The sequence below is a fragment of the Pezoporus flaviventris genome, unplaced genomic scaffold, assembly GCF_033815535.1.
Source record: "Pezoporus flaviventris isolate CSIRO_AGI_PZ_B2104156 unplaced genomic scaffold, CSIRO_AGI_Pfla_v1 ptg000005l, whole genome shotgun sequence".
In the NCBI taxonomy this organism is placed as follows: Eukaryota; Metazoa; Chordata; class Aves; order Psittaciformes; family Psittacidae; genus Pezoporus; species Pezoporus flaviventris.
Window position 1 is genome coordinate 17863725 of NW_026892553.1, and position 18484 is coordinate 17882208.

Genomic DNA, 18484 nt, shown 5'->3' on the forward strand with positions numbered 1-18484 from the left:
TATGTTGTCCATTGCTTTAGGTGTGTGTGTGTGTGGGTTGTTTGTGGTTTATTTTTTTACTGCTGTTTTTAGCTTTGATCTAAATGGGGAAATGTTTCTGGTTCAATCAGTTCTTCTTCATGGGACTTTGATAGTCATTGGATGTACAGAACAGCTCTTTACAGTATTCCTTCCGGCAATAGATATAAGTATTTTCCACTCTCCCGGAATAGTAAGTCTGAGTTTTGGATTGGATTTGTGTTGTCAGAAGCCTCACTGTCTCAAAAGAGTTTTTATTTGTACCTGAAATTTGCACAGCTTCTCACTACAGGCACTCTTAGAGGAGACATTTGTTTTTGTCCCTTGCTGACACTCTTCCAGGTGCTTTGATACTCAGCAGCTAGGTGTACATGTGTGTGCTTCCTTGGATGAGAACTGTTTGTCTCCTCTAACCTGAGTAAATGACCTTACTTGGCATGATTTCTGTTTTGTAGTATGTAAGTTTAGAAAACTTTATTCCCAGAGGGAATAAAAGAAGGTTTTGTGCTAATATGACCTTTTCTATTTTCCTCTCTGCATCCAACAGGTCATACTGAGGTTTGTTCATAGCAGACTGTAATCACTGTATTTCCCTACCAGATACAAGTTGCTCGCTCTTCTATTTTCAAATCATTATTTTAAAACCTGAAAAATAGTCAAACAAGATCAAAAGCATGGCTGTAGCGGATTGATCCCAGCTGGACACCAGGTGCCCACCAAAGCCACTCTGTCACCCCTCTCCTCAGCTTGGACAGGGGAGAGAAAATACCATGAAAGGCTCATGGGTCGAGATAAGGACAGGGAGAGCTCACTCACAAATTACTGTCACGTGCGAACCAGACCTGACTTGGGGAATGAATTTATTACCAATCAAATCAAAGTAGGATAATGAGAAATAAAAGCAAATCTTTAAACACCTTCCCTCCACCCCTCCCTGCTTCCTGGATTTACCTTCAGTCCCAAATTCTCTACCTGCCCCCTTCAGTGGCACAGGGGGACAGGGAATGGGGACTGTGGACAGTTCATCACATGTTGCTCCTTCCCCTTCAGGGGAGGACTCCTCACACTCTTCTCCTCCTCCACCGTGGGGTCCCTCCCACAGGTCACAGTCTTCCAGAGAGTTCTTCAACGCGGGTCCTTCCCACAGGTTGCAGTTCTTCACAAGCTGCTGCTTCTAGAAGCCTTTCACAGAAATCCACCCCTGCAGCCCCCCTGCTACCAAAACCTTGCCATGCAAACCCCATCCAATGGTGTTTAAGCAGTTCCACTGCGACAGAGCAGTGTTCATGTTTAGAGGTAAATCTGCTGTTCAGCTCAGTTCTGACTCCTCATGCCTTTATTTTAAATACAATCACTTCACTGAGTTTGCAAAATATGTACAAAATTGAAAATGTCTTTCAACTGATGTTTATTTTGTTAATTCTGCCTTTAGATCAGCTATTCCCACACCCTCACCCTCTTTACTGTCTGTTAGGAGTGTAGAAACCACTTCAGAAGTCACCCCAGGTAAAGCTCTAAGCCAGAGGACATACATCTTTTCCACCTTTTTTGTGCTTTAGGCTAAGATAGTTAGATATTTAGTTAGAAATTAATTTCATATATTTACAGAAAGGAAACCTAGTATTTATAAGGGCATGGATTGCAGTTAGTCCTAATGTTTTCTTTCATAAATTGTCTTTGGTTTTGAGGGTTTGGATTGTTTATCATGTGAAGGCTGTGGCTTGAAATTGTTTCATTTCTGAATCAGCAAGAAAAGATTGATGCACTGGGAATTGAATCGTTCTGACCCTTCTTTGTGTGTTGTTCATTTGAATTCAATTAGATCGTTTGCTGTACCAAACTGAATACTATCAATCTCCGTGCTAGAACACTGTATTTAAAACTGAACTGTTGAGCAAGATACTGTAATCACTAGTATAACAAGGATGTTTGAGGAAGTTTAGTGTAACCTCTTTGCTTCCTCCTGCCCCTAAGACAAACACAAGCAAAGGAGAGGCCAATTAGGAAATGCAGACCTAGACACCATCAGCTTAGAGTAGCATAAACACAACTAAAGCATAAGAAAGTGTTTCACCTAGATGAAAACTAGATCCTTTCAAAACATTTTAGCTGTAAAGCCAAATCAGACCTTCCCCTTTGTTTTTTCTTTTAGGACATATTTACAGCTAAAAGGGTCCTTTCTGTTTCCTTATACTTTAGTCTGCCTTTTTTCTAATAAGTGATTTAAAGACAAACATGTTTTGCTTCATATGGATATTGAGACTAAGTACTACGAAGATAGTGGCAGCTTCCGTTTACTTTGGAAAGTTATGTTACAATTTGCCTTAGCAAGAGAGCATCTTCACATCTGTATTTCTGCAGCATTCGCATATGTAAAAGTTTAGCTGCTTAAACCTACTAATAAACTATGAAGCTTTTGTGGGTCATTAAAACTCTATAGAATAAGAGACTAATCAGGATTTCTGCCTGATGGAGGGAGTAAGGGACATAACAGAATACATACCTGGTTTGGCTCTCTTTTCCTATTACTTTAGCTCCAGAGATGTCACCACATACCCTAGAGAATAGTTTGCATTTTGCATTTCAGGGATAACATTTTGAAGATAGTTCAAGTGTTAACATATTCCTGAAGGTAGAATGCAGATGTTTTCCATTACTGGTGCGCTGCTGAGGGAACATGCAGTCCAGAATGCTGAAGACTGGGTTTTTGGAATCAGACTCTTCCAGAAGGCTTCTGGTAACAAAATTAGAATTTACTCAGTCTTCTTGCTGTTGAGGTGATGTTAAAGAATTTTGCTGTAAGCGAAAAAAATGGATAATGAAATTGGAAGCATATCACACACAGTATCACAGTATGCTAGAGATTGGAAGGGACCTCAAAAGATCATCTGGTCCAATCCCCCTGCCAGAGCAGGAACACCTAGATAATGTTACACAGGAATGTGTCCAGGCGGGTTTTCAATGTCTCCAGGGAAGGAGACTCCACAACCTCCCTGGGCAGCCTGTTCCAGTGTTCCGTCACCCTCACTGAGAAGAAGTTTCTTCTCAAGTTTAAGTGGAACCTCTTGTGTTCCAGTTTGTACCCATTACCCCTTGTCCTGTCATTGTTTGCCACTGAGTAGAGCCTGGCTCCATCCTCGTGACACTCCCCCTTTATATATTTATATACACTAATAAGGTCACCCCTCAGTCTCCTCTTCTCTAAACTATAGAGACCCAGCTCCCTCAGTCTTTCCTCATAAGGGAGTTGCTCCACTCCCTTAATCATCTTCGTTGCCCTGCGCTGGACTCTCTCCAGCAGCTCCCTGTCCTTCTTGAACTGAGGGGCCCATAACTGGACACAATATTCCAGATGGGGTCTCACCAGGGCAGAGTAGAGGGGAAGGAGGACCTCTCTCGACCTACTAACCACCGCCCTTCTAATACACCCCAGGATGCCATTGGCCTTCTTAGCCACAAGGGCACAGTGTTGGCTCATGGTCATCCTGTCGTCCAGTAGGACCCCCAGGTCCCTCTCCCCTACACTGCTCTCTAACAGGTTGTTTCCCAACCTATACTGGAACCTGGGGTTGTTCCTGCCCAGATGCAGGACTCTACACTTCCCCTTGTTATATTTCATCAAGTTACTCCCTGCCCAACTCTCCATCCTGTCCAGGTCTCGCTGGATGGCAGCACAGCCTTCTGGCGTGTCAGCCACTCCTCCCAGCTTAGTGTCATCAGCAAACTTGCTGATAGTACACTCAATTCCCTCATCTAAATCATTGATGAATATATTAAATAATACCGGTCCCAGTACTGACCCTTGAGGCACTCCACTAGTTACAGGCCTCCAACTAGACTCAGCCCCATAGACTACAACTCTCTGGCTTCTCTCCTTCAGCCAGTTCGCAGTCCGCCTTGCTACCTGATCATCCAGTCCACACTTCCTCAATTTAGCTGTGAGGATGCTGTGGGAGACATATATAGGGTGGTGAGGCACTGGAATGGGTTGCCCAGGGAGGTTGTGAATGCTCCATCCCTGGCAGTGTTGAAGACCAGGTTGGACGAGGCCTTGGGTGATATGGTTTAGTGTGAGGTGTCCCTGCCCATGGCAGGGGGGTTGGAAATTGAGATCTTAAGGTCCTTTCCAACCCTAACTATTCTATGATTCTACAATCTTCTATAAGTAATCGCATCCATTATGATAAAAGTGGAATACAGAGCATTCTCTATAGAATTGAGATTCACCTATGAAATTGAGGTTTTGCCTCTTGTTCTTTGGTTATATAAATAGTGTAATTCTGTTAATATTCCTTGACCAAATAATTCTAGTATTTCTTAGGACTGAGTATCTGGATGCAAATTCAAACACTGTTTGTCAATACTTCTCAAGTTTCACTACGGAGAAATAACTGACTTCTGCAGTTTCTGCATCTGTACCTTCACAGACCACTTTCCTGGTTTTCCTAAATAGTTTCATTCCTTCATTTATTTTTTTTCCCTCCATGAGATGTTTGCAGCTGAATAGAATCCCCTTGGTTATATTTGTACTTCTTAATTAGGCACAGGCCTGAGACCAGGTGGATGTTCTAAACCTGTAAAATGTATTTGAGTGCAAGGAAAAGGAAAATGTATTTTATTTACAACCAATTTTAGCATATAATTTATTCACTTAATAAATTACATTAATATTATAGTTGAGATAATGGAATTACTTTCTATTATATGTTATATAGATGTATATTATATACATATATAATTATTATACTTTAATATAAGGATATTATGGATACTTAAAATATAAGTATATATAAGCGTGATATAAAAAAATATAAGTGTGATAGTGACTTAGCAGTGATGTGTGTTATAGGACGATACTACCAGATAATTGTTAGAGTGATAATTTTTCTAACTTACAGATCATATAAATGAATCAATTTTCTACAAGTGAATAAAGCTTCTCCAAGCTTTTAAGGTGTCAGTCACCAGTTTAGATAATGTGTGCTTAAATGAATAACAGCTTAAATAAATCCCAGACTAAATAGGCAACATAATGTAAACTAAACAACACTAATTTCTCATTTTTATGAAACTCTGGTGCCTTCTTTACTCTAAACAATAAGACATAATAAGCTTCCATTGCGATGTTTAAACCAGTGTAACTCCTGTTGAACGTTTTACTGCTGCATGTTGGGAACTACACAAATGAAACTAACTGGGACCAAAAAAACCCACCATTCTAAGCAACAAGTATCATATATAGTGCACTGATGAAGACTATGTGTTGTAGAGCATCCATGCTGTTGACTGTATCAACATTTTAATTGCATATTAGTAAACAGATTTTTTTTTAAGAATCAAGAAAGAATTGTTCAGTTCAATTTTTATTATTTAAAAAACTTGGAGATTTTAGGAAGATCAGTTTAAACCAGTTATTCAAAATTAGCGTTAACAAATAGAGCTTCCTATAGAAGGACATGAAAGTATTTCTGCTGGGCATGTCTATACAGGTTTCTTGTTTGGAAAGCCACAATAACCTGGATTCCCATACTTCTGCAGACATAGTTTCATTTAATTTCATTTCATTTCTTCCTTTTTTCTCTGTGACCTAACATCTACCAATTTGAAATTTATGGCTGAAGTGCTTTTAATATTTCCATTTTAGTGTTGCTTTTGTTAATACTAAATTTAACATTAAATTCATTGCTCTTTCAGAATCCCTGAAATTGAATTTATAAATATTAACTAAATTTCTGGAAGTTCTTAATCTTAAATCCAAGTTATTCTTGCATATTCTTCTGGCCGTGAGGCCCTCCTGTTCATTTGCTATGAATATAAAAGTTTTCATGCTTTTTCTTTCCTTATGTACTCTTCAGAAAAATGCAACCTTCTTTTTCTAATGAAATTCTCAGACCAAAGAATTTATCATTATTCTTACTGCTTGCCTTAGAGTAGGCATATACTTTATGAGTAAACTCTGTTTCATTTTCCCATTGCAAGACCGAATTCATTGGCCTGCTCTCTCCTGGACTACATTAATTTTTCTTATCAGTCTGCCATAGGAAGATAAACTAAGGAGTTTATCAAATTAAAATTTTATAAATGTTACATTTTCAAATCTTCAGTTCCTTAACTTTATCCCCTTGTACAGAATGAGCCAATCTTCCAGTCCACAGGTGGAGAGTGTCCCTTTCTCTCTGCCAAAGATTTTTAGAACGAGTAAGAGTATTATTTCTACTCTGCATCTCTCTGGTTCTCTGGAATGCTATATCAGAAACTCTTATTCCTACATTAAATTCAGCTTTATGTTTAATTATATTGCTTTAATTGAATCCATAATCATAGCATTAATGTTTTCTGATTATTGGGGTTGTTTCAAACATAGTAATTTTGTTGAACCTCAAGCTTTTAGTTATTTGGCTTTGTTTTTATTTCAAGTCACTTCCTAGATAAGAACTAAAATATTTGCTATTTCTACAGCAGATAAATTTTCTTGTTAAAAAAGACTGAGAGGCTGAATTCCTTCTTAAAACAGTATTATTTATATCTTTCCAGTTATATTATCAGTGAAATAGAATAAAACAGATTAAAATAAGCTTGGGGAAGAAAAATAGAATCAAACCTATCACTTTTGAAAATTTAGCCTCCTGTTCTGAATTATATCAGAGAATAAATATAGTGACTTTCCATGTACTTGGATAAAAAGGCAACTCAGTACAAAGATATTTCAGACTCAGAAATTGAATACCTTAGCAAGTGCCCTTAAAAGTCATTTAAATCACATTTTGAATCTGCTTTTAAATCCTATTTATAATGTTTAATTGCTCTTTAAGAGGGTTGGCCATAATTATGTTGGAAAAGCATTATCATCAATCAAAATTCAGAGTTTTTCCAGAAAAATATTTGAATTTCTCATTTCAACAGGGGATAAGAAATAAATCTGTTCTCTCATTTGCTGATCTTTTTCTTGCTAATCATGTTTATCAGGATTATAGAATGTACTTCTTTATTTATCAAATTATTAACTTTTCCAGGTTGCCTACAATATTTCTTAGCCTGAAATAATAACTGAAGCTGACAGATTACTGAGCAGGCAAAGCAGTTGGAGACACAGTTTTGTAAGAGCACCTCTCAACCGTTTAAGAATCTCCATAGTTGGACTAAACTTCTGTTGTAACTCCAAGACAGATATTGAACTAAAAGAAGCCATTTGAGAATTTTCAGACAAGCCCATGATAGCAGTGTATAATCCTTAAATTGTAAAACTGATACTACTTTAGACATTTTTATGGCAAGATGAGAATGTTTAAGGTTGCATGGACAGATTCCACAAATTCTTACAGCAGCTCTTACAGAGGAATTCCACTCAGTTTCTGGTTTGCCTTAGAAGACCATTGTAGTAGGAACCTTCAGCTTAATTCTTGTTAAATATTTTACCAGTGGATTAGAAGTGTGAAAGTGCTTTAATATCTTTCTCGGTGGTGTGGAAACGCTGTCTTCTCTGTGTTTCCTGAAATAACTTCTCATACTTGCAATTAATTTAAAAAGATTATCTTGGGAGTTTTCAGGGCACGAATGTTAAAAGATAAATTGCATTGCTCATCTAAATGTTAGGAAATGCATGCTAATCTGACATTTATAAGCAAGGAATGTAATAAAGACTTTCTGGAGTAGGAAAGAGACTGTTGTACTCTGAATGGCTTTAGGCTAGTTGGGACTACTCTTCGTACTACTCTCTACTCAACGTTCTCCTAATGAAAATTCTGTTTACTTTAATCTCTGTCACTGCTCATACACCTGATTTGCAAGTCTAAATGGTTTAATGCTTCCGTTTTACCTATTGAAACGTCCAACTGACAGTGTCGAACCTTATTTGATGTTAAAACAATTTCTGATTGAATGCTCAGAAATTACAGCAAGATCTGACTGTCAGGGGCGACATCTTCAGAAAAAGTTTGGGGACAGTTAGCAATATTTTCTTGTATTTTAGCATTACTGATATTTTCTGTTCTCAAAGGTAGTCATTAAATGTTTATTTTTTTGCCAACATGTATAATCTCACCAAGTACAGTCCAGGCTTCTCTCCTCTTGCCTTTCTTAATGTGAGCTTTAATGCATGTTTACTTTTCTCCTAGACCATTTATCTAGTACAAAAGTATTTTCATTTCTAAGTAAGTGACATCCCCACTTGATAACACTTTCAACATCTTTCTAGCTATTTAATATATGGAACATATATTGATTTTTGGCAGATCATTTTATTTCACATCTCTTTTATGTAGGGACATTAATTTACAAAGTACTAAATTCTTTAATGCTAGTCAATGAGGTCAGGTCCATAAATTCTGTAAAGCAGAAAAGCACGGGGCTATTCAAGTGAATTATGAAAGAACTGAAAACTTTAGGCAGTGGCATACTTTTATGCTGCTTATTAACTCAGAACTTAGAATATAAAGTGATTTAAGTAATTATCCATTGCATAAAGGTGCAGGAGACACAGAAGTGAAAAAGTAAACCTAACATATAAAATGATAAGAACAATAATAATGATCCTAGGGTAAACACTTGGTTCTGTGATGTCTTTGTTGCATAAAGGTCCATATAAAGGTCTGATTACATAGAGCAGCACTCTACTACTCTGTTCTATTGTGGAAGGGTGTTTTCAGGATTAATAGTCATGGAGTATATATTGACTTTATTGTGCCAGATGGATTTAGTATTGGAGTTAGCATATTTTTCCTGTCTAGGCAGGGACATTTTCTTTATTGAAACCACATTAACTACAGAGAATAACAAAGTCCACAGTGACCACAGTATTGCTTGGTGTGCTCTTTTAATTTCTTCACTTTCATTCTTTTTCTCTTTTTCATTTTTCATTTCTTTCTTTTTCATAGCAGTAGGGATGAAAACTTAAATAGAGGAGATTCTGGTTAGCTATAAGGAAGAAATTCTTTACTGTGAGGGCAGTGAGGCATTGGCACAGGCTGCCCAGAGAAGCTGTGGCTGCCCCATCCCTGGCAGTGTTCAAGGCCAGGCTGGACACAGGGGCTTGGAGCAAGCTGCTCTAGCGGAAGGGGTCCCTGCCTGTGGCAGGGGTTGGAACTGAATGAGTTTTAAGCACCCTTCCAACCCAAACCAATTTGTGGATGTATGATTTAGACCCTGCACACAGGAAGAGCTGGATTCTAAAAACACTGCAGATTTTCGGCATGCTTGAGAAATCTTATGTCAGAAATGATGACAAATCCCAGTACTGAGGAGGCTGGCATCCTCAACTTGGGGGAGCATAATGCTTAAAATCTGGGTCCTTTATGTCAACACAGTGATTCAGAGAGCTACTGAAGTAGGTCACAGAGGTGAACAACTCTGGTGCAGGTGTGTTCTGCAGAGGAGTGGGGTATTGTGGTGCACATGGGGGGTTTCCTGAGCAGGAGAAACCCCAGGGGCGCACAGAGACCTGCCAGCAGCTCGTACAAGATCAGCTGGTGAGGTAAGGGCATTTTCCTTCATACTCATGTCTACATGACTGCAGGCAGCACAATGTAAAATAACTGCTTTATGTGTGCACATTTCACTCAGAATTTTAATTACTGTGCCCCGAATTCTCAGTTTCTCATTTAGCAGATGCTACATAACCAGAAACACAAAGAAATAAACAGCACTCGTTTACCAGATATGCGAGGTCTACGTAAACTCTGTTCTACTTACCACTTCCTCCTGTAATTATGACATTTCCAAATCTTGCACTTAAATATTTCCCTGCAAACCAGTTCAGGCAGAACAGATGCAGTGATGACCTCTTTACCTGACAAAGATCTAACTCCACTTGATCGTGTAATGAAAAAATCTATTTAATGTCTGTTGACTAGCATTTCATGAATACTCTACCAAGAAGCGTGTATGTTAGGGTGCATGTTTGTCACAATATTATGTCCGATTCAAATTTGTCACCTCTTTTTCTGGTTAAATATTAGTTACTCATTAGAATCTCAAGTTTTCTTTAAGGATCAGGAGGAAACCTTGAGGGTTCATACCTGTGAATTCACACGAAATGATCCTCAGATAGGAAGTCACAATAGTGCTAACTTTTCTAACATTTTCATTACTGTGTGCATGTGCACCTGATCTTTATCACAGTATTTGGTCACAATTAGTGATTGATTTTTTTTTTTTTATGCTAAACTATTTAGATAAAATTGTTCTCTAATCAAGTAGCAACTTTGATCAAATTAGCAAAAATGATTAAGAATGGACCCAGTAACGTGGTATTGGAAAGATGGAAGATTGAAAGGATGCTCACTAAGCTTTTTTAAAGGTCCCTGGTATGACTTTGCATCACAGTAAGCTGCATAATACTACACTTAGTCTATTAAATACAGGCAGATAAAACAGTGAGTGGATTGTGTCTGCTTAAGAGCTTGTGATTCCAGAAAGTCTAGATACCAAATTCAATTCTTATACAACTACATTATCTCCTGTTTAGTCATTGAATAGATCTCCCTACAAATTACTGTCCTCTTTCATCTTTGACAGTTGGTTGTAGTCTGAATTAGTGATCATAAAAATAATATGCCGCTCTTACTAATTAGTTTTGCATTATATTGAGTTTCATGGAGAATGTGCCGGACCTCAGCAGCAGGAGTACAAGATGGCTCTTTGCTACATTTCAAATGCAACTTCAGAGACTAAAAGGAAGGAAAGGTAAATACTCACAGAGACATTATGTTCAGCTTTACGGATCTTTTTTTCATAGGCTTTTATTAAAATAGCTTTTGGTTATCTAAAACTTTGAGTATTTTTAGCAATTACTGTAACAAGGCAGACATCAGTACATCTGATGAGCAGCATCACTCATCAGGTATACTGATACGTATAGACACTACAAATTGAACAGGTGAACCTTTCAGTCAGATCCATCCTTCTCCAGATGTGGGGCAGGAAGGATACATTCTTTTCTTTGGGAATCTGCATCCCACAAAAAAAACCCAAAGCTACAAAAAAATGAAGATTATCTTTTCAGGACAATGCAAAACTGCAGGATTTTGAAGTAGGTATTGTCCATAAGGATTTGGAAGAGTTGTTGTCTTCCCTGTCAGATATATATTTGCCTGAGTATACAAGGGATGTAAGGTACTCAAAGAAAAAGGCTATTTCAGCTAATTTAAGGCTACCAACCCCTTGCCTGTTGGGTACTGTTTGATATTAAATTTTGCCTAAAGCGCATGGGTTGTGGTTTTTACAGTACACTCTCTTTTTATGTCAGTTTCTTCCAATTTACTGTTTATTAGAACATATTTTAATTAGGTTAAACATAGCAGTTTCTTCTTATAGTACCTTGGAAACTCGGTACTCAGGCACATTTGCTCCAGGGCATTGCAGGTATCGCTGGTAGCTGCTTTCACAGATCAACATACCATGACACTGAATATAGCAGCACAAATTGCATTAGTTTGCCATGAATTGTTTAAATATTCTGCCTCGTAAGATAATGATGTTTTGCAAAACCCCGTCTCATATGCAGACTGCATCAGAATTCAGTCATTTCCTCAGTCTATCCTTCTCTAGAAACATAGGATGTCTACAGGGAGTATCATTGAATATTAAAGGAATTTGAAAGAATTCTGGGAATTTTTTAGTTCTCCTTCATTTCTGTCAGGGTTGAGGAAGTTCTCTATATAGCAGTCAAGACAGTGTTTAGCTCATGGTAGAAATCAACAGAGTAGCTGCTATAATTTCTGCGGCTCTCCGTTTAAAAGTCTCATCTGCATTTTAAGTCTGATAGAGTCATCTTTGTGTCTTGGAAGTCAGTTAAAGCACAGAAAAGCTTGCTGCAAGTCACTCCTCAACTAAAGGACTGGTCTTGTCTGATTGCTTACCATGTGCTGTAGAAAAACTGAATAGTATCACAGGTAGTTGTGTGCTGATACATTTTGGGTATAACTCTAGGTTTGCTGTAGATCATCCATCTGCTTATCAGAATGCTCATCATCTATATGACAGTGCTTAAAATAAACCCCACAACACAAAAACACCTCTAAGGATAGGGAATCTTCAAAAGCCACACCGGCTATGCTATTACACAGGTAAAGGCATATCTGCCTTAGACAGGATAGGAGCCCTGTGACTTCAGGATCTCCCAACACTTTTTCATAAGGTGCTCCCTGGGTTTGTGCTAGGCTCTTAGTCTTTATTAAAAGCAATTTATCCTTGTTCTGAATGCACAGGGTGAGGGATTGAGATTTCTGTATCCTTAAGCCAGACTGGAGGCCTTCATTTCTGCAATGGGTCATGAAGTGCCTCATTCGACCCATGAAGAAATAACCTTTTAATTTTTCCATCTGGATAATTTGTCATAATCTGGTTACTTCTGTGGAAGTCTGACACACAGAAGTAAAGAGGAGTACAGAAGCAATCACTGAGCCTACCTGAGAAGATAGTGACTTTCTCAAACTAGTCTGTTACAGTCACCTACAGCTGTTTGAATATCCGTCTAAATGATATTCTCAAAAGGTGACTTCAGAAATACTCTTTCTTTTTGCCTTTTATCTCTTCAGTCTGTAAATAGTTTATAAGTGAAACTGCAAAAGCAGAATGCTGCAGTTTATACACTCTTAGCAGAACTGGTGGAAGGATTAAAAGCTGTTAGGTCAGTATTTGTGGAATGATATCCTGTTTTTCCCAGTTCATAACTCAGCTGGAAGCTGAAGTTTAACTTGATTTCCAACAAGCAAATCAACATTTGAATAGAAGTCTGACTTATATATAGAGAAATAATTATATTTAATAAGCATGTGTTAAATGAGATGTTGGCTGTTTTGTAGGTTAGAATACAAACAAACTCTTAAGAGAGCAATAGCAGAATTGTGTGGTAACTGTATGATCAGCAACCTCACATCTGGAACTGTGCCACTGCTCTAATTCAGAAAAAAAGGTAAACTCAAAAATCAAGAGGAGCTTTCTCAAAAGCTGATATTATTTTCATTAATCTTTGCTCCTCTCTTGTTTTTAACCAGGACAAGAACAAAATACCAGCTGTGCTGCTAGAAAATACTGTCGTAAAGTTTCCAGTGTGTTGTGCTTGCTTACTGAATAGATTATTTTTGGTTTCCTGTTTGCATTTTAAGTGTTTAACAGTTTAAAATATTTCATTGGTGAAGTATGCACATAAGTAGGAAATATAAAAAGCCAACCTCATATAATATTAATATTCATTTACAAGAATTTTATTACATCACATTCTATTTAAATCAAAACAAAACCAAGGGGTGCACGTTCTCTCTCCATCTTCTGGAAGAACAGAAACAATAGAAATAAAAGAACAAGTGCTGTCTAACCCTGATACAACCTTTCTCCTCTGTAAAAACTGACCTAGATCCCCAAGTAACTTAATTTCTTTAGAAGCCATTAGTGAGGGATCTTGTCAATACCTTTTGCCATGGTGTTATTAATCAAGAACATAATCTTCCCTGTTCCTCTTAACCTGGACATTTTTTCTCTCCATTTAGATAATCCTGTTGTAAGTGACCAGCTCTTCCCTTCACATCTCTTCCTGCCTGTTGTGGTTTAACCCCAGTAGGTAGCTAAGCTCCATACAGCTGCTAACTCACTCCCTGAAAGTGGGATAGGGGAGAGAATTAGAAGGGTAAGAGGGAGAAAACTTGTGGGTTGAGATGAAAACAATTTATCAGGTAGAGCAAAATCTGCATGCACAAACAAAGCAAAGCAAGGAATTCAGTCACCACTTCCCACGGGCAGGCAGGTGTGTAGTCTTCTCCAGGAAAGCAAGCCTCAAATAAGACACTCACAAAGCAGCTTGTCTGGAGAGCAGAGGAAAAAGAAATGAAGTCTGCTTTCTGGTTTTTGTCCTCTAAATGCTGCTCCATCGCTACTCAGTAACCTCAGCTGTTCACTTTCCCCTGTGACATCATCACCAGGCATGGCCAGTCAAGGAATATTCCTATATTGCTTTCTGTTTTATAATCCAAAATCTGGTGATTGGATAGCACTTCTATGTCAGTAAGCTTTCAAAAATATTTGGGTGGAAATGTGCTAAGTCCTGTATGTGTAGATACAGTGCAATGTGTAGAATCAAATAATGTAGGAGACTTAAGAACAGAAGTTGCTGCATTTAAAATGCACCAGAACATCATAAACTAAATCAAGTAAATAAAAACCTAAAACAAGTAGTTTTGTTTAACTGGGGAAGAGTGTGTTTTGCAAACAAGGACCGTCTATAGATAATTATAGACTAGAAAGACAGAATAACAGTATTTAGGTTAACATTTCCCATAAAAGCATGGAAGGGTATTAACATTGAAAAGATCTTGAGAGAATTTGCCATCATGGTTTTGTAAAGAAAGTTTGTAGAATATCCTTTTTTTCTGAGCCAAATGGAAGAACTACTGAGAAAGATTTATGTAAGTGTTTGTATGCCTTCCCATATGCCACAGTTTAATAGACACTGGCAGGAATGTTTATATCATCATTTTTCCTGCTTAAAAAAAAGAAAATTTGCTCTTTGCTAGTTTTCATATGTTCCCTAAAGATTTTCATCTTGCAAATAAAAGAGCTTAATTATTTCTATAATGGAAGGATTAGCGTTCCCAGGAGCGGATTCTTTCTGTTTAAAAATCATTGTAGGTATTGTAAAATGTGAGTAGTTCATGACCAATGCAGCTGCTTCAGAAATTACTGGAGTTTACAAAAAAAAACCCCACAACTAAACAAACCAACAAAAAGCCAAGCAACAGGAGAAAAGGAATCCTTTAAAAGGAGAGGATTAAAACTAAACCTCGAGAAAACTGGTGCCATTAATGGATAGTCGCATTTGGGACAAGACCACAGAGAATAAATTACTTGAGAAAAGTGTAGTACAATAGCTGATACCTAAACAATCTTTAATGTTTCTGTGGGTTTTCACTATACTATTGCAAGAGACTTTATTGTGTATTGCATAACAGCTGCCAAGAGAATTTCTCTCTACTGCAGCTAAAGAGCATTGAACACTTATATACATACATCATATTTTATTACATATTGGCAAATGAATCTGGGTTTTTCTCTTCTCGTTTACATCAGTGTAACTACTGGCTTCAGACAATTCATGTTTTACACCTCTGAATGGTGATTCAGCATCTAGTTCAGCAACAGCAACTTACCTACCTAATGAATGTGACATCAGAATGGTGCGTCCAGTTATCTGGTTCCCCTAATAGGTTTAAGCTCATTTTAGACAGAAAGCATGACAGATTCAATTTAACGAAGACAAGGAATTCTGGAGGTCCATTCTCAAGTGGAGTTCCACTGGACCAGTGGAGCTGCTTGTCTGTATTCCTGTGTGACTATAGGGCTTTGCCCTCCAAAAGATGCAACGACAAGCTGGCAGGACAAAGCATTTAGATTGGGGACTGCAGAGCTTTCCTTTCTTTTCCTTTACTTTACACTCACGTTTTCTGGGGACTTCATGAATTCCCAGCACAATTTAAACTGGGTATGGTAAAGGAGACCCTAAAAATTATCTTTCTTTTTCTTGCCTTTTAGGAAGTAGCATCAAATCACCCATTGAAAATAAGTCTCTGTTTATGATTCAGTGCAGTACTGCAGCCCAAGGGCCAGCCTAGAAAAGCTGCTGTAAATCAATCAAAGCAGGGAGATAACAATGCTATTAAGAACTATCTTTTTAATACATAAATTTGTAAAAGAGAAATCAGTGTCTCTGACTGAGTACTGTCATCCCAACCTATTTTTGAGAACTCTTTTCTGTGACTCACTGTAGTCTTTGATCAGTTTTCATCACTGTTCAGTCAACAACTGCATCTTTACTTATCTATTTGAGGTTTTTTAGGAATATTTATAATTAAAGTGAATCCAGCATGCTGTATCAGTAGACTGCTGTCTTGCCATTGTGAAAACAGTACTCTGAAATGCTGAATCTTGGCTGTCTTATGAAACTATAAAACTATACTTAAAGGGGTGGTTTATGTTATATCTAATCCAATCTAAATTTGAGTGACACTAAAAGATGTGGTCCTGTCACTGATCCATCTTGTCTTTCTTTTTTCTCCTTTACATTGTATGTAGCAGTTGATCCCTTCTTGAAACACCTAAAACCTGATTTAACAAGTTTCTCCTCAAATACTACTTTTCCACCAGTTTAGTGAACTCAACTGAGTTGGTCTTTACCAGCAAATTTAGCGCAATGCGAATGGCAGTGGGAAAACCAAAGTTTCCAGTTACTTTAGTTTATGTACACTGTGCAGTCATGCTCTAAATTAGTAGATTGCTAATAGGCTTCTGACTCCCACTTAGTGTATGTTTTGGACTATTTTATTTGAAAGGTAGAATGCCATTATAATATCTCAGCTGAGTCTTTGTTATTGAAACTTTAACCTTTCTCGAAACCTTGGTAGCACGCTGCTTTTCCGTAAAGTATTACTGCTGGCATTAGAAGCAATTTCTGATTTATTATTATGTGTCAGTTTAATTAACATGCTGTTTCACTCCCTAGTCCAGATTGTTAATGAAGACGTTAAATAAACAGGACCAAACAGTGATCCCTGCAGAGCTCCACCAGACACCTCCCACCAACTTGATACATTGCCATTTTTCATTACCCTTTATTTGCACTCAGCCAGCCATTTTTAAATCCAAGTGACAGTACTCCATGTCCAAGCCAATTTGAATTAATTTTGCAAGTAGAGATTTTGTAAGACACTACATCAAGTGTTTTACTCAGACCAGATATATTACACATGCTTTCATCCACTAATTTTCTAAAGCTATCAGAAAAAGCAATCAAGCTTTGAAGATTACTGGTGCACCCAGCCAGCTTTTTGCTAGTTTATTCACTTATAAAATGAATCCTGGCATTATTAAAGAACTGCCACTTCTTTAGCTGATGACTGATTTAAAACAATGCATCTTTCTAATCCATTACCTTACAAAAATAACACATACCCCCTGATTATTCCTCCTAACTTTTACTTTAGGGCTACATGGCGTATGGTTTGATTGACAGACAGATCCTTTTCTTCAAAAGGATCTGTGATTTCAGTAGCTGAACTGATGTTTATCGTACATGTTTCCAGCTGTTAGCTTGTATCAGCAGTTGTTCCTTACTCTCGGTGTGAAAGTAGGTCCTATGCCACCTCTTTAATTGCATCAGTGAAGGAACAGCAGACTGGTGGTACAAAATGCAGTATAGCGAGACTAGCTCTTGCCAAACCAGATTTATTTCTTACTGCAGGAGGAACATGCCAGTCACAATAAACTTTCTCTCCCTATTTAATATATTCCTTCCCCCTGTGTTTTATTACTTGCTCAAGTTATGAATTGTTGTGCTTAAGACCTCTAGTCAGAGTTCAGCTTTTTCTCTTTTGGCATGTCCGTTCCTTATTCTTCTGTCTCCCTAAATCTGGCTCCATTTGTTTAATACCCATCCCCTTCCTAACAGCCTTTTGTTGTGGTAGTGAAGTACTGTGTGTGTTTTCCAGATGTGGAAACTTGATGACTTGCTTCATGTTGCATGCAGGGTCTTGAGTAAAAGTGGGAAGGGTTCAGGTATGTTGATGTTTTTTCCTCCTAAAGCCTAGCAATATACTGGCTACTAATCTGTTCTTTTACAGATTCCCCTACTAAAACACTGTTCTTCCAAATACAGATGCAGTACCTGGGGCTCAGTTCTGTCTCTGGTTTCCATGTGATGGTTTGATTAGAATGGGTCCAGAAAGTTTACTGCTATGTTTGTCACCATTCTTCATACTTTAAGTCAGTGTGTTCAGGATGAAATTCTCAAACCAAAATGTCAACACCTACAAAAACATTGAGGTTTTGGTATCTTCTATGAGTTTAGGTTACAATCCTAAACTCAATCCTAACTTTAGGTTACAATCCCAAACTCATACAACATATATATATATATATATATTGCTTATTGTATGTGTTTTTTTCTTTATTTACTTACTGGTAACTTTGATAAATATAATTATCCTGAATTAAAGTATTTCAGTTCATAGTAGAATGATTACATCAGGATAGCCAATGCCTAACTTCTTTGCATGTATGCGTGAAGGCAAAAAATACATTTCCTTCCCAAGGATAAGAGAAACAAAGGTCATAGCTCCCCAGAAGTCTAATTCCAGAAAGAGTAATGCATAGCATACAGCATAGTTCACTTAATGAGGATGAAATATGTAATGAGTGAAAAGTGTCTCATTGTCAGCTTTGATTTCCCAGTGGAGAGAATGCAAAATAACACAATAATTTAAAGTATCTTTAAAAAAAAATCCAGTTAAGACATAAGCAGTGTTGTATAATCCTGTTTTGAGCTGGAAATAAAGAAAACAAGCATAATTTTTCTCCACTCAGGCTCTTTAAAATCTCTTGCATTGGATGCTTCCGTGCTTCTTGTGGAAAGCTGGGCGCACATTTTGGGCTCTTGCCTTGATATTTAAATGAGGTTGCACTTGCAGGAGGATGCTGTTTCACA

At 37.6% G+C, this 18484-nt stretch overlaps 1 long non-coding RNA gene across 1 annotated transcript in view; it reads left to right on the forward strand.

Annotated features, from left to right (window-relative positions):
• Nucleotides 1-16811, forward strand: part of LOC133265530 (uncharacterized) — a 32505-nt gene extending 15694 nt beyond the window's left edge. Inside the window, exons 2-3 of the long non-coding RNA XR_009742002.1 lie at nucleotides 13503-13639; nucleotides 16510-16811. This is a non-coding gene — a long non-coding RNA (uncharacterized LOC133265530). The remainder of the gene's footprint in view (nucleotides 1-13502; nucleotides 13640-16509) is intronic.
• Nucleotides 16812-18484: the final 1673 nt, after the last annotated feature.